The 13,096-nt window shown below is 40.8% G+C and overlaps 1 protein-coding gene across 1 annotated transcript in view; it reads left to right on the forward strand.

Annotated features, from left to right (window-relative positions):
* The first annotated feature begins 7,370 nt into the window (after window positions 1-7,370).
* Window positions 7,371-13,096, forward strand: part of plekha6 (pleckstrin homology domain containing, family A member 6) — a 117,592-nt gene continuing 111,866 nt past the window's right edge. The window contains exon 1 of the mRNA XM_078283486.1: window positions 7,371-7,384. The gene's annotated coding sequence lies outside the window, so the exon portion shown is untranslated. The remainder of the gene's footprint in view (window positions 7,385-13,096) is intronic.

Consider the following 13,096-nt stretch of genomic DNA (forward strand, 5'->3'; position numbering starts at 1 on the left):
ACGTCTTTTCCGCCGAGAAACTCCGCTAGTGCATACTCTTGTTCTTGTTTAATTGTTGTTATTGAATCTATTTCTGCAATAACTGCGCTTATGCTGTGTTTACTCTACTAACGTTAATGTTACCGCTCGTTGCTTCGGGAGACGTCATTACTGTTTTGCCAACGGCGGCCTGTATTTCACGTCATCAACTATGATGCAGTCCCTGATTGGCCCGGTTACGTCATCAACTACGACGCAGTCCCTGATTGGCCCGGTTACGTCATCAACTACGACGCAGTCCCTGATTGGCCCGGTTACGTCATCAACTACGACGCAGTCCCTGATTGGCCTGGTTACATTGTAATTTCATGAAATCGATGTGGGCGGCTAGAAGTCCAGACTGATCCATGGAGCGAAACAGAATGTGACGTCACGTGATCAGGATGGTCTTACCAGGCAGATACAGAGGCACAAAATCAAAAGTTGGTCAGTGTATAGAAATGGATCTAAATTGATTTCTAATGCGCCTGATGTCGTATCACGTCATGGCTGTAATTTGGAGATGTACAGACAGCAGACCAGCAGCACTGAACTCAATCCAGAGTCTCCTGGTGTGAAAACAAAAGTGAAACTTAACATTCCACAGTTAGTAACAGGGATTTGCAGACAGTAACTCGTCTTCGCTGCCCTACAAACGTTAACACTAGGTGACGTCATCTTGTGGTATTTAAGTAATGTTAGTGGAATTAGGTAATTTAACCGTGTCCTAGTGCTTCAGTGCATAGAATTGAACACATGCGCCGTGGGTCGGTACAGGATCTGTGCTTTTTTATCCTGTGTATAAATAAAAAGATGAAATATATACAGTATATTGTTTTATTTTAGTTTTACAAGTAGACAAGATGGTTTTAGTTCAGTTTTAGTTTTTTCACAAAGTCTACTCTTTTGTTTTTATTTCAGTTTATTACAATGATTTTTAACACCTGGTGTTCATCTTAGTTTTAGTATACTATAATTACCTTGCTTCTGATAACTGACTGGTTTCTTCATATTCACTGCTGGCTTTATTATTACAGAAATAAATACAGAAAAGTATTATGCTTTTCTTCAAAATTACCAATAGGTTTGCTACAGATATTGCAGATACGAAAGATCTTGAATGAGGAACATCATGGCTGTGTTTTGGGGAAACGGAGATGCACTTAATACCAAAGATAAATCTGAGTTTTAGTATTAAATCCCCAGCTAGAATTAACTCAGACTCAACAACACTTTGAAGCTTAGAGCTTAACCGCATAAAAACAAAGTGGTGTTTGTGTGTGTTCATGTGAGCACTTATATTTCTTGTGTGTGTGTGTGTGTGTGTGTGTGTGTGTGTGTGTGTGTGTGTGTGTGTGTGTGTGTGTGTGTGGTCTCCTGCAGCTACCTGATGCATGGCTGCAGTATGTTTACATTAGTGGTTCTGTCATCACTTAACTTTTGGCCTCCACCTCCAGGGGTCAACACCTTGACAGGCCAGCACACACACACACACACACACACACACACACACAGGGGAGAGGAGAATAGAGGAGACAGAAAAGGGAAAGGGATTGTGAGGAGTGAGATAAGATTTTGCAAATCCTGTATATTTGCACTAAATTCACATTTGTTTTCTTCATACTCATATTTTTTTCTCAGTTTTTATATATTGGACATAGCTTGATATTTGCATAAGTTTTATTTATTTTCAAATTCAATTCAAATTTCACATTTTTTATATTTTTTTCATACATTTTTTTGTCAGTATGTTGTACTGCTGTAATTTTGCACCACCTGCATGCATGCTCATCCATATAGTTCATACTTTTCATTCCTATATACATAATAATATCAAGATATATACTTAATGTTCTAGTGTTGAAATTGACTGTTGCATTATGTTTAATACTCCCCATTTGCTCTATTCTTATTTATATTCTATTTTGCTTTGCTGTATCATATTACAATTTACCCAGCTTCAGTTTCAAGTGTCAGTTCTGGGAGAAGCTGAGATGCTTAGAGTCTGCAAATACTTTTTTCACTAGAAAAAAAAATCTACCACAGAATATTTTCTTCATATTCTTTAAAGGGGCAATAAATAATATATGACTTTTATCACCCTCTATTGGTGACCAGTAGGAATTGCAACATCAGTGACGGCCGCTTGATGGCGCCTTTAAAATGATACTTGGAAAATCTAGGAATGAGCTACTTCAGGATAGGCCTTCTAAAAGAAAACAACATTCAGTAATATTTTCAACAACATATGCCCGCAATTCCCATAAGCACTATCATAAAAAAACACACTTAGGCTTCTGACCGCTCTGTCACAAATGAATTGGAACAACCTCCCCCTTATAGTTTACAGAAGGGCTCCAAATTAGCAGCTGGCCAAGTAATCGTTGGGTTATTGGTATTATCCAGTGTGTGTGTGTGCGTGTGTGTGTGTGTATGTGTGTGTGTGTAGTAACAACAACCCTAGCAATCTCCCTATAGTCATTTTGTGATATGAGACGGGAAAAATCTTATTTGATGCTCTGTTAAAGTAATAATATCCAATATTTTCATATAAATAAGTCTTTTTGGTAACGCTTTTATTTTACAGCCCGCTAATTACAGTGTAACTAGTTTGTAATTATGGGATACTAATAAATTAACAATGCTGTAGTTACAGGGTTACAGAACAAGAAGTCCGGAAATTAAGGGTAACAATTTTGTAATCATTATGGTGTAACTATTTTCGTAATTACAGCATACTAAAAAAATAATTACAGGGTACAGTAGCGTAATTATGGGGGGACAAAACAGATGTTATTGGTGCTTGTTCACTGTCATTATAGGTTAAGTACAAGGTTGCCCCACAGTAAATACAGTTTAACAGAAAATCACATACATCCATCTGACTACTTTGGTAATCGATGTTAGGAGAGGAGACCCTAGGCCAGCTGTTTGGTGATCCTCTGGCACACAGGAAGTGATGCATTTTACGTTTATGGTTTGCTTTGAATAAATAGAAGAACTAGGTAGTTAGCATGAGCAGCGATAGCCACAAAGAGAAGAGTGCCACCTATGGAAACCCAAGCTTCATCAACAGAAAATCAAAGGAAAAAGACGTGACAGTATAGCCACAGTTTGATTGACAAGTGATAGCACCAACGATGACAACAAAATCCAAAACCAAAAGCGAATGGAATGGATTACCACTTTAAATCATCTCACGACACCCTAAAGGGTACTGACTGCAGGGCACTGAACCCCCAGCTCACAGCAAAATCATTTCTAGAGAGGACATGAGAGGAGATGAGATTGACTTCAGTGTGAGAATTCCAGTGACATTTTGATTCACTTGTTTTTCCAGCCTTCCATGTGGCCATGCAGAGAAACTGTAGTCAGTCGTCAGTCTGGTGAGTTGTTTTTATATGGCTGGGTGTTTCTGGTTGCAAAAAGTTGTGGTGGGAACTCATTGATTACAGAGTGGATAGACATGCATGAGCTATATCTGGGATTGCCATCACACACATAGACACACACAGAGATCTGACATTTAATGTTCTTTAATGAGAGATATCACAAAAAAAGGAAAAAGTAGGCTGACTAAAATTGCCTTAAAAACTGATCAACTCATCTGCTCACCCACACACAAAACATACACTGAAAACACACACATAGCAAGACAACTGAGATTTTGAATTTAAGTGTGACAAAGGCAGATTGCGTCGCAATTGCATCAAGCCAGGTAAAATAAAAAAGGACTTCCGGTCGCAACCTTCAAAATAAAACCCCTTGTGACGAATGTGTTTCAACGTTCATTTTAAAGGCAAAATCGCCCTGTCTTCGGTCTTTTTTTAGCTAACTCTGATGACTATCTTGAAATCATGCAAATATATTGGCAAAACTTGTTTTGATCAAAATACATTGTACAATCTATTGTTTTGGTTCTGCATTACTATGTTAACATGTCATGAACATACTTCCAGGTGCACAAAAAGTGAGAAACCTACACTGTCCCACCATGAATGCATTACGTAAAGGAGGCACAACTAGACACAGGAAGTAGTTAGACCTAGAAATAGCGCGGTCAACTCCAACGACCTGGGTTCCCAAATCATACAAAGAGGTTTTCTACTGTGAGTGAAGTTTTAATTTTTACATTAAGTGTTTTCAACCATGACCAAAGTCTTATCCTAAAAACATTGTTTTAGCTGCCTAACCTTAACGTTTGTGCTATTGCCACATAATCCTTTTTCGTGGTGGAAGAACATAATGTTCACATAATTCCAGTCTAAAACGCCAATTTATATTTTTAACTTCCTTGTTGGTAGCCTTATTGAACTGGCTCTGTGCATGGCTTGATATTCCATTTGGCTCTGCGTGAGCTTTATGATTGGTTCCGCGCGACCATTGGACCAGTGTTGCGCGAGTTTGTGCTCTCATTCCATCGGGCAAGATTTCTCAGTTCACTCAGCGCGAGGTTTCCATCCTACTCTCCGCGATGCAATACTTTCATTCCCTCTTGCGCGAGGTTTCGAATCCCTTTTGTCCACTTCCGCGCCTCATATTAATCGGTGAGGAGCAGACAGTAGCCTACAAACTGTTCTGCAATATTAAAATCATTCCACTGACGTTTCAGCCCGCAAAGGCAGATTGTAAAGAATATAATGGCTTATATTCTGATGAAGGCCTTTGATGCCAAAACGACAATGGAATGATTTTAATTGTGTAGAACAAATAAATACATTTATGTAATGAGCAGAGTGATACCTCTTCACTTGATCTGATGGAGCAGAGCAGTCAGCTGAGTGCAGGGTCCGTTAAAACCGTATAAAAACTCGATGTGTAAATCCGTGCAAACGGATTTGTAAACTGTGCGCACAGATTTCTAAACCGTGCCCTCGGATTCACAATCCGTGCGAACGGATTTGTAAACTGTGCGAACGGATTTGTAAACTAAATGCTAAATTACACATAAAAGCTGTGAAACTCCAAAAACACAAAGCTAAATCAATTAACTAAACTTAACTGTAAAAACTAATTTCACTATCGTTAAATCTGCCGTTACATCTAGATAACATTGAACTTACTTGGTGGATGTGGTCACCGTGGTCCATGCAAGGAAGGTCCATTTGCTGAAGAACAGAAGAGTGCATGTAACCGCGCACGGATTTGTAAACTGTGCGAACGGATTGTGAAACGGTTTACAAATCCGTTGTGACTCGAGTTGAGTCCAAGTCATGTGACTCGAGTCCAAATATGGTGTTAAATGGCCCGATTATCTTATAGTGTGTTCCCAGCATTACAGTCACTGACAAGCCAAGATCTCACTCTTGCACTGCTGCCAAGCGTTCTGGTAAGGGGACTTGTGGCAACTTTAACTGTATTGAAGTCTGTTGACTGCTTTGAAAACAATTATCTCCTCATTGTAGCAGCACAGTCTGGCCCAACACAAACACAACTTAAGCAACACAGTCTCTCTCTCGCTCTCTCTCTCTCTCTCTCTCTCTCTCACTTGCATCAGACGCCATTGAGTTTGGAAAGCGACTATTGTTTTGTTTGGCTATAAATTGACTCCATGGGTGTGGATGTGCACACATGTCTGCCATTGGAGCAGCCTGCACTAAGTGATTGGATTTCAGTGGTATGTCTGTGTGTGTGTGTGTGTGTGTGTGTGTGTGTGTGTGTGCTGTGTGTGGTGGGGGCTTGTGTGGACATGTGAGCGAGACAAAGAGCGATCAAGGGGGGAAGATGAGTAATACGTGTGTGTTGCAGCCATCCGGTCGCGTGCCTCATCCAGCCCTTACTACAAGCTTAGCCTTGCTTTCGTGCCACGCGTCTCTCCTTCCATCTCTCTCTATCTATCCCTCCCTCCATCTCCCTCTATCCGCCCCCATTGATCCCTCTCTCTCCACCTCCTCTCCCTCCTTTTCTGGTGGGCACTCCCTGCACACCTGTGTTTTGCTCAAGAAGCCCCCTGTGACTAATGCTGAGCAACCATAAGACATATAATCATAGCAACACACACGCACACATGCACACACACAAAACATAGACCATGCATCTATGTGTACTATGTGCTCCAGGCACCGTCATGCATATGTTCTGGGAATGTCCTACAATCATCAGTCTATGGAATCATGTTGCTGTTGAACTGTGGCTCTCAACGTGGGGTCCGGGGACCACCAGGGATCCTTGAGGGGGGTTCCAGGGGGTCTGCAGCAAATTGACGAATTGTTAAACTTCAGCATTATTTCATTTACAAGAAGTTCACAGAATTAGAGAATGTAGAAGGATTACTGTTTTGATCAGAATTTCACTGTTATCTCTCTACCTACAATACAGATAGTCTTGAAATTCTGAACAAAATCATATCTAACAATAAAAATATTCTCAGATTTGGGTCCGAGAGACAAAATCTCATCCAATGGTCCGTGGCCCTAATGTGTACTAAATTAGGGGTCCTTGATATTGAAAAAGGAGAATCACTGATGTACAGTATGGTAAATATGAATGAGTGTAACGTGCTTCCCAATATAAATGTTAATGTGAAAAACCTGGACCGTGCTTGAGTGAGCTGAGTGACTTGTATTTCAGGGCCTGAGGTTGTTTTCGAGTCGCTGTGTTTTGGAGTGCAGCTCCAGCCATGCGCTACAGTGCTGCTGATATTTCAGGGCACCCTCGGGATGCGTGCCATGCAAACTCAATAAAAGTCTATAAATTGACTATGGTGAAAATGTGGGAAAGAAGACTTTTTCTTCTTTTTTTTTCTCCTCTCCACCCCTTTCTTTCTGCTATCCCGCCTTCAACCCAGACCGAGGGAGGCGTGTGTGGTTTTCAGAGAAGGCAAAAGGAAACAAGGAAAGAGAGCCAGATGGAGATGGAGAGAGAAATGGGGAAAGAGGAGAGGTGAGAGATCAGTGGGTGGGGAGGTGGAGAAAAGAAGGGGAGAATAGCAAAGTGACAACAAAAGAGCGGTGGAAATGGTAATGGATGAAGGGGTCCGTCCAAGTTGGACACGACAATGCAAAGTAAATATGAATGAGTGGGTGATGTAGCATGGCAGAGAAAAAGGGAGGGAAGCAGTCACTGAAGGAGAGGAGATGGAGGTAGACAGCAGTAGAGGAAAAAGGGGGGCATGATTGTTTCAGGAGCGCTGGCGGTTTCAAATTTCTCTTCTTCTTTCGATTCCCTGCTTTCATGCAGACTGACTCTCTCTCTCTCCCTCTCTCTCTCTCTCTTTCTCTCTCTCTCTCTTTTCTCCAGTCCACCCTTTTCCAACCAAGCCCTAGCATGCTGTAGGCAGCTACTACCAACAGGAAGACTTGAGTGAAGAAAGCAACAAAGAAGAGGAGGGAAACGACAGGGGAAAGAGAAGGGACTGTGAAAGAAGGTAAGCACTGCTGCACATGCTCTTTATTTAATAGGCGAAGGAAGCGGTGAGGGAAAAGAGAGAGGGGAGAGAGAAGGCAGAGGGGTTTCCTGTTTTTGCTGTCTCTCTCTCTCTCTCTCTTTGTGGTTAGTTTCTGTTGTGTCTTTGTTGGATGAGATGCAGTTGAGTGTGTGTGTGTGTGTGTGTGTGTGTTCATGCATATCTGTGTCTGTGTGTGCTACCACTGAAGCCAGATTTGCTGCTGATGTGAAGAACTAAATAAAACCATGCCTGTGGGGTGTGACTAGAGAAAAGTGTGTGTGTGTGTGTGTGTGTGTGTGTGCTTGTCCTGTCCCCACACTCATCTCTTTAAGGTCGATCAGCAAAGGGACTGATATATTCAGATGTGTTTGTGTGTGTGTGCTTGTGTGTGTGTGCGTGTGCGTGTGCATCAGTTTACATTATTCACTGTCTGATCATATGTAACCTGATGTAATTATTAATAATCCAATATTAAGCAAAAGTTGAATAGTGAATGTCACAGCTGCTGTAATCAAAACTCAGATAAAATCAAATTGACTGAATTATAAAACTATAAAAACTATAAACAACAATCAACTATAAATTACATAAGAACCTACACTGGATGTCTTTGTTTCAAGCTAGATCTAGCAAAGAGGTTTGTGCAGCATTTACTTGCATTGGCTTGATCACAAAGGTTAACATCAGTTGGTTTGCGTGATGGCAGGTTGCAGGTTGCCATTGTTGGTATTTAGTATTCACATTATTGTTGGTATTGATGTGATGTCGTCATAGTGGGCGTGGCCACCAGTCAAAGAGAGTTCAAGCTACTGTATGTTGAGGGACAAATTAAACTAAAATGCAAATATGAATTAGACATCTGCCCCTTTCATTGCATTTTATTAAAGATGTTTAGACTCTGATTAAAAGTCAAAACAAGCATTTCCAAAATCCATATTTCCATATTTATTTTTCTTGAACGCCAGTGCTTTCCAGGTAGCGTGGGACATTTTTCTAAGAATGGACTTTAACGTTGTAGTCACCATAGGAAGTCAGGGAAACAAGAGAAGGGCAAGGAGAGAGAGAGGAAAGAGAGAAAGCATGATGCTGAGGTGGACGGTCAGCGCAGTGATTTCTTCTGCAAAAGCTGTTTTGTTGAGTAGAGTGTTTAAAAGAAGAGGTTTTCAAAAACCTAAATCAGTTTGTAATTGCATCCTTTTCACATATTTACCCTTTAAATATTTAGACGTTTTGTAGAAAAATATAGCAATGAAGTCCTAAATATTCCAGGTGGATGAAAACAACTGACCTTCGATATAAATGTTTAATCCACAGTGTAACCATAAAACCATGGTCCTCATACCTTCTTTGACATGCTTGCATGCAGTTGGCCTGTGAGTGACACAGCATGCATTTAAGTGTCCATGTACTTGCAATATTCAGTGTGATAAAACTAGCCATTACGTCTGGAGTTTAGTGTACACAGGTAATATAGGCCCTTTTCACAAACATGGCTGCCGTACTTCCGCAGGGTATAGATTGGTTCTCACCATTGCTAGCAATGTTAAAAAGCGAACTTTCTGTTGTCTGTGATCACTTATTTTGTGTTTCAACATAATGTATAACACAATACAGGTGTTGTCACTGACATATCTTTCTGTGTCTGTTGTCAGACAACTGCGCAACTATAAAAAATAGTGATTTGATCGAGGGTCACAAAATGCTAAGCGTACAGAAATTACCGTTAGCCTTGGTTAGCCAGTTAGCATTTTGTGACCCTCGATTACAGTGAATATCGTAGTCGTCTGACAACAGAAACAGAAAGATATGTCAATGACAACACCTGTTTTGTGTTGTACACTATGTTGAAACAAAATAAGTGATCACAGACAGAGTTATGGGCGACAGAAGTTGGCTTTTTAACATCGCTGGCAATGGTGAGAACCGAGCTACACCCTGCGGAAGTACGGCAGCCATGTTTGTGAAAAGGGCCTATTTGGTTTGCCAATGCCCGTGGATGAGGAAGGGAGGTAAATCCTCATATCTTTACTATGAAGTTCAGAGACCAGAGTAAAACAGAAAGGTGTTCGAAAACCTCTGAACAAAGTGGGCGGAGTCGAACAAGGTGAATGGGACAGACCTTTCTATTGGATTCCTGAAGGATATGTAGATTAGTGAGGGACATTGGTTGGTATTCCATTTTACAGGTAAATGCATCTCTATCCCGTTGGTCTCATTTAGCCCAGAGCCCTGGTCACGCCGGGACAGACACACTTAAGCCTGTTAAGCATAGCCTGTCCTTATCCAGGTGGCTACAAGCTGCTGATAGTAACACCACTAGTGGAGGTAAAGTACACAAATTCAAACTGTTGCACTACATTTATGTGACATCTGAAGGTTAATGTGAGTTGAAGGCCTTGACATGTTGTATTTCAAAATGCCATACAGTACATCTATTTTAACATACAATTACCATTACTTGACATGTATCATTCAGTATCTCTAAAATATAAAGGATCCATTGTGTTAAAGTGTTTTAACTGAAGTTACTATGTTTCAAAGAGTACCAAAATTTGTTTTTGTGCTTTGCTGGCAATCTTTTTGTAATACTGTGAGAGGTTTGACTTTGCCTAACCCTGGTCAAGAGCTTTCAAAGTTCAAGCATGTCCGCTTCAGATGATGTTATAACGGTCGCAAGAATAGAATAAATTTGTATGCCATAGATTAGCATCTCCGCCTTTTAGTGTGTAGTCCAAAATCCCTATGGAAAATTTTAGTTAGATTTTAGTTGTTGATTTAGCATTGAACTGTATCACTGTCTACGCTGTACATGAGGAGATAATAGTGGCAACAGTAAAACCTCTCCAGGATCAGAATAGTCATTCTTATATATTCCCTAATTCTAGTGATAAATTCTAATTCTAGTCATGGTGAAACAAAACTACCCCTCCTTATTTTGTTGGGGACACCCTGGAATCCACTCAAGGACCCCTGGAGGCCTCAGAACCATGGCATTAGTAAATGCACCTAACTTGTTCTCCACTTCTAGTTACCACTGTTCTTTTGGCTTTTACTGGACACACCTCCCAGTGCTCACATCCCAACATGTGCTCCTAGTTTGGATGGGGGCTCTTTGTGTGTGTGTGTGTGTGTGTGTGTGTGTGTGTGTGTGTGCGTGTGTCTGTGTGTGTGTGTGATTGCAGTCTAATTGACTTTATTAGCTTCTGCGGCTAACCCTCAACCCGCACTCCTGTCACTGAAAAAGCAGCCAGCCAGTAAATGAGGTCCCCCAAGCTAACCTCTCACATTAGTTTCTGGTCGCTAGCCTGTAATTACCACATAAGACTACAAAGTCCCAGTCCCAGTTAGTTATGATAATCATATACTGCTATTTTTTATTTTTTGGCCATGCTCAAATTGCAAATCACTGCTGTACGTGAAAACCTTGTATCTCCCAAATGTCAAATTTTCAGGAACGAATACTGCCTTGTTCTTGACCACGATGCATTTTTGCGTTTATCCAATGGGTTTGTAAAGGGTTTCATAAACTCAATGTTTGCAGCTATTTCTCAACCCAGAGAGGAACATGTCATCTTCAATAGAAGTTAAAACACAAAAATCACTGAAATTCAAGTTATGAATTCATATGACAACAGGGAAATTAACAGATTTATTCAGTTCTTTATTTAGTCTCTTGCTTCCTTCCTTCCTACTCTCCTTCTGTCCTCAATGTATTCTTTCGTAATATTGATTTTAGCCTAACAGCTAATTGTTGGGGTATATTTAGCAGCAGTGGAAAGAAGGTGCCTGTTAGTGTCAGCCAACAGCCTGTGTGTCTGTGTGTGTGCCTGTGTCAGTGTGCGTCTGTGTGTGTGTGTGTGTGTGTGTGTGTGTGTGTGTGTGTGTGTGTGGGCGGGTGGATTAAAACGGGGTGGGGTGCCACTAATTACAGACTTCAGATTAAGCCTGACAGCTCCAGAGCTTATTTACAGCGTAGTGGCCTCAGCTAGCTACCTAACACACTAACAAGACATGCCTCAGGCTAATGGTGTTAGCTGGTAGCTTGGTGCAGTAGCATGCTAGCAGTAAACAGAGAAAGCCTGAGGCTAGTGGTGCTGGAAGCCTAGCAAAACATCAAATTAACGGGCAAACAATTACATGCTACATTGACATCATATGGGAATAATTGCCGCAACGACTTAAAGTTTAAAAGCAACAGCTTGTTCACACATTCATACTCATTTGTAGCCTTTAAGGCACAAAGTTTTTTTCTGAAGATATTAATTGGTTAAGTATCCTCAGCCTTTTCACACTTGACACGTTTAGTGAGTGAGACATTTGACTTCATGTTTCACAGCAAACTAATGTCAACCACAAGCCAAAGATCCAGCAAGTATTTTGTCTTGCCATGGCATTTTAAGAGTTGTGATCACAAAATGACCTATGTTCTTACCATCTGAAAGCTGAGGGAACAGTATTTTCTGTAGTATGTACCATCTGAAAGCTGAGTTGAACAGTATATTCAACTAATATTTACCATCTGAAAGCTGAGGTAAACAGTATTTTCTGTATTTATCATCTGAAAGCTGAGTGAACAGTATTTTCTATAGTATTTACTATCTGAAAGCTTAAGTGTATCTACCATCTTTCCTACATGATATGAGTGCAGCAACAGACAATCTCCAGGCCCAAGCAGAGGCTAATGGTGAACTGTTGTTCTATTTGATGTGTAGGGTTAATGCTGCCACTTACCTATAATAATTAACTCTTTTCTTATGGAATACCATCTGCATCTGAACAATGCACATCTGCATGTTCTGAACACATTTCTGTATATTCTTCCATCTTCCACCTAATAATGGGAATTGGTAGCAATGCACATGGACACCTGCTTCAACCCGTGAATCTATCAGTGAGGATGTATCTTGATTTAGTTATTACTACATTATTCTCAATGTCCATTATCATTCAAATTTCATCTAATCTAGGCTACCTGCAACTAAACTCTCACAACAATTGGATCTCTTCATACAGCGTTTAGATGACAAAAGTGATAGTGTGTCTCTAGCTTTTATTATGATGGTGTGGGGTTGGCACAGGACCAAGACATGGGCACGGTTGCTGTCTGGAGGCTGTCGGTCTGGTCTGCACCCGCCCTGGTGGGATTGGCACTTATGTTTGGGTTTCCCTGGCAGCCTGGCGGCCTGGCAGCCTGGCAGCCGACTGCCTGGAGGTTGGCGTCAATGCTCAGGTTGGACAACCAGAAAGACAGACAAAGAAGCCAGAGGATGAAATACAAGGCAGAGAAGCAGAACACAGAATACTGTTGTCCGTTCTCTCTGCTAAATGGAGACTTATGTGTCTGTCTGCAGGATATTGGTTCACTGATATTGGTCTTATATTAAAAATCAGATATGGTCCAGTTTGTGCAGTCCACCTCTAATATGATGCAGATTCCTCCCTGATCATAGCTAGTCAACATGTCTTTATTATTATTATATCAGGTGTCTAACCAAAGATATCATTCCAGTGTGGCGTGGGAGAATTTCACTCAACAATCTGTAAAACATGCAATGAATTTTGTTTCTTTGCGCATGTTTTTTTGTAAATTAAGTCTTCATTTAAAGGCAGCTATGTATCCCAGAGTTACAATACCACTGAATAGGTGGTAAAAGAATTTCATTAGTCTGGGTTTCAATGGAGAGTTTTAGT

The sequence above is a fragment of the Centroberyx gerrardi genome, chromosome 5 (assembly GCF_048128805.1).
Source record: "Centroberyx gerrardi isolate f3 chromosome 5, fCenGer3.hap1.cur.20231027, whole genome shotgun sequence".
NCBI lineage: Eukaryota > Metazoa > Chordata > Actinopteri > Beryciformes > Berycidae > Centroberyx > Centroberyx gerrardi.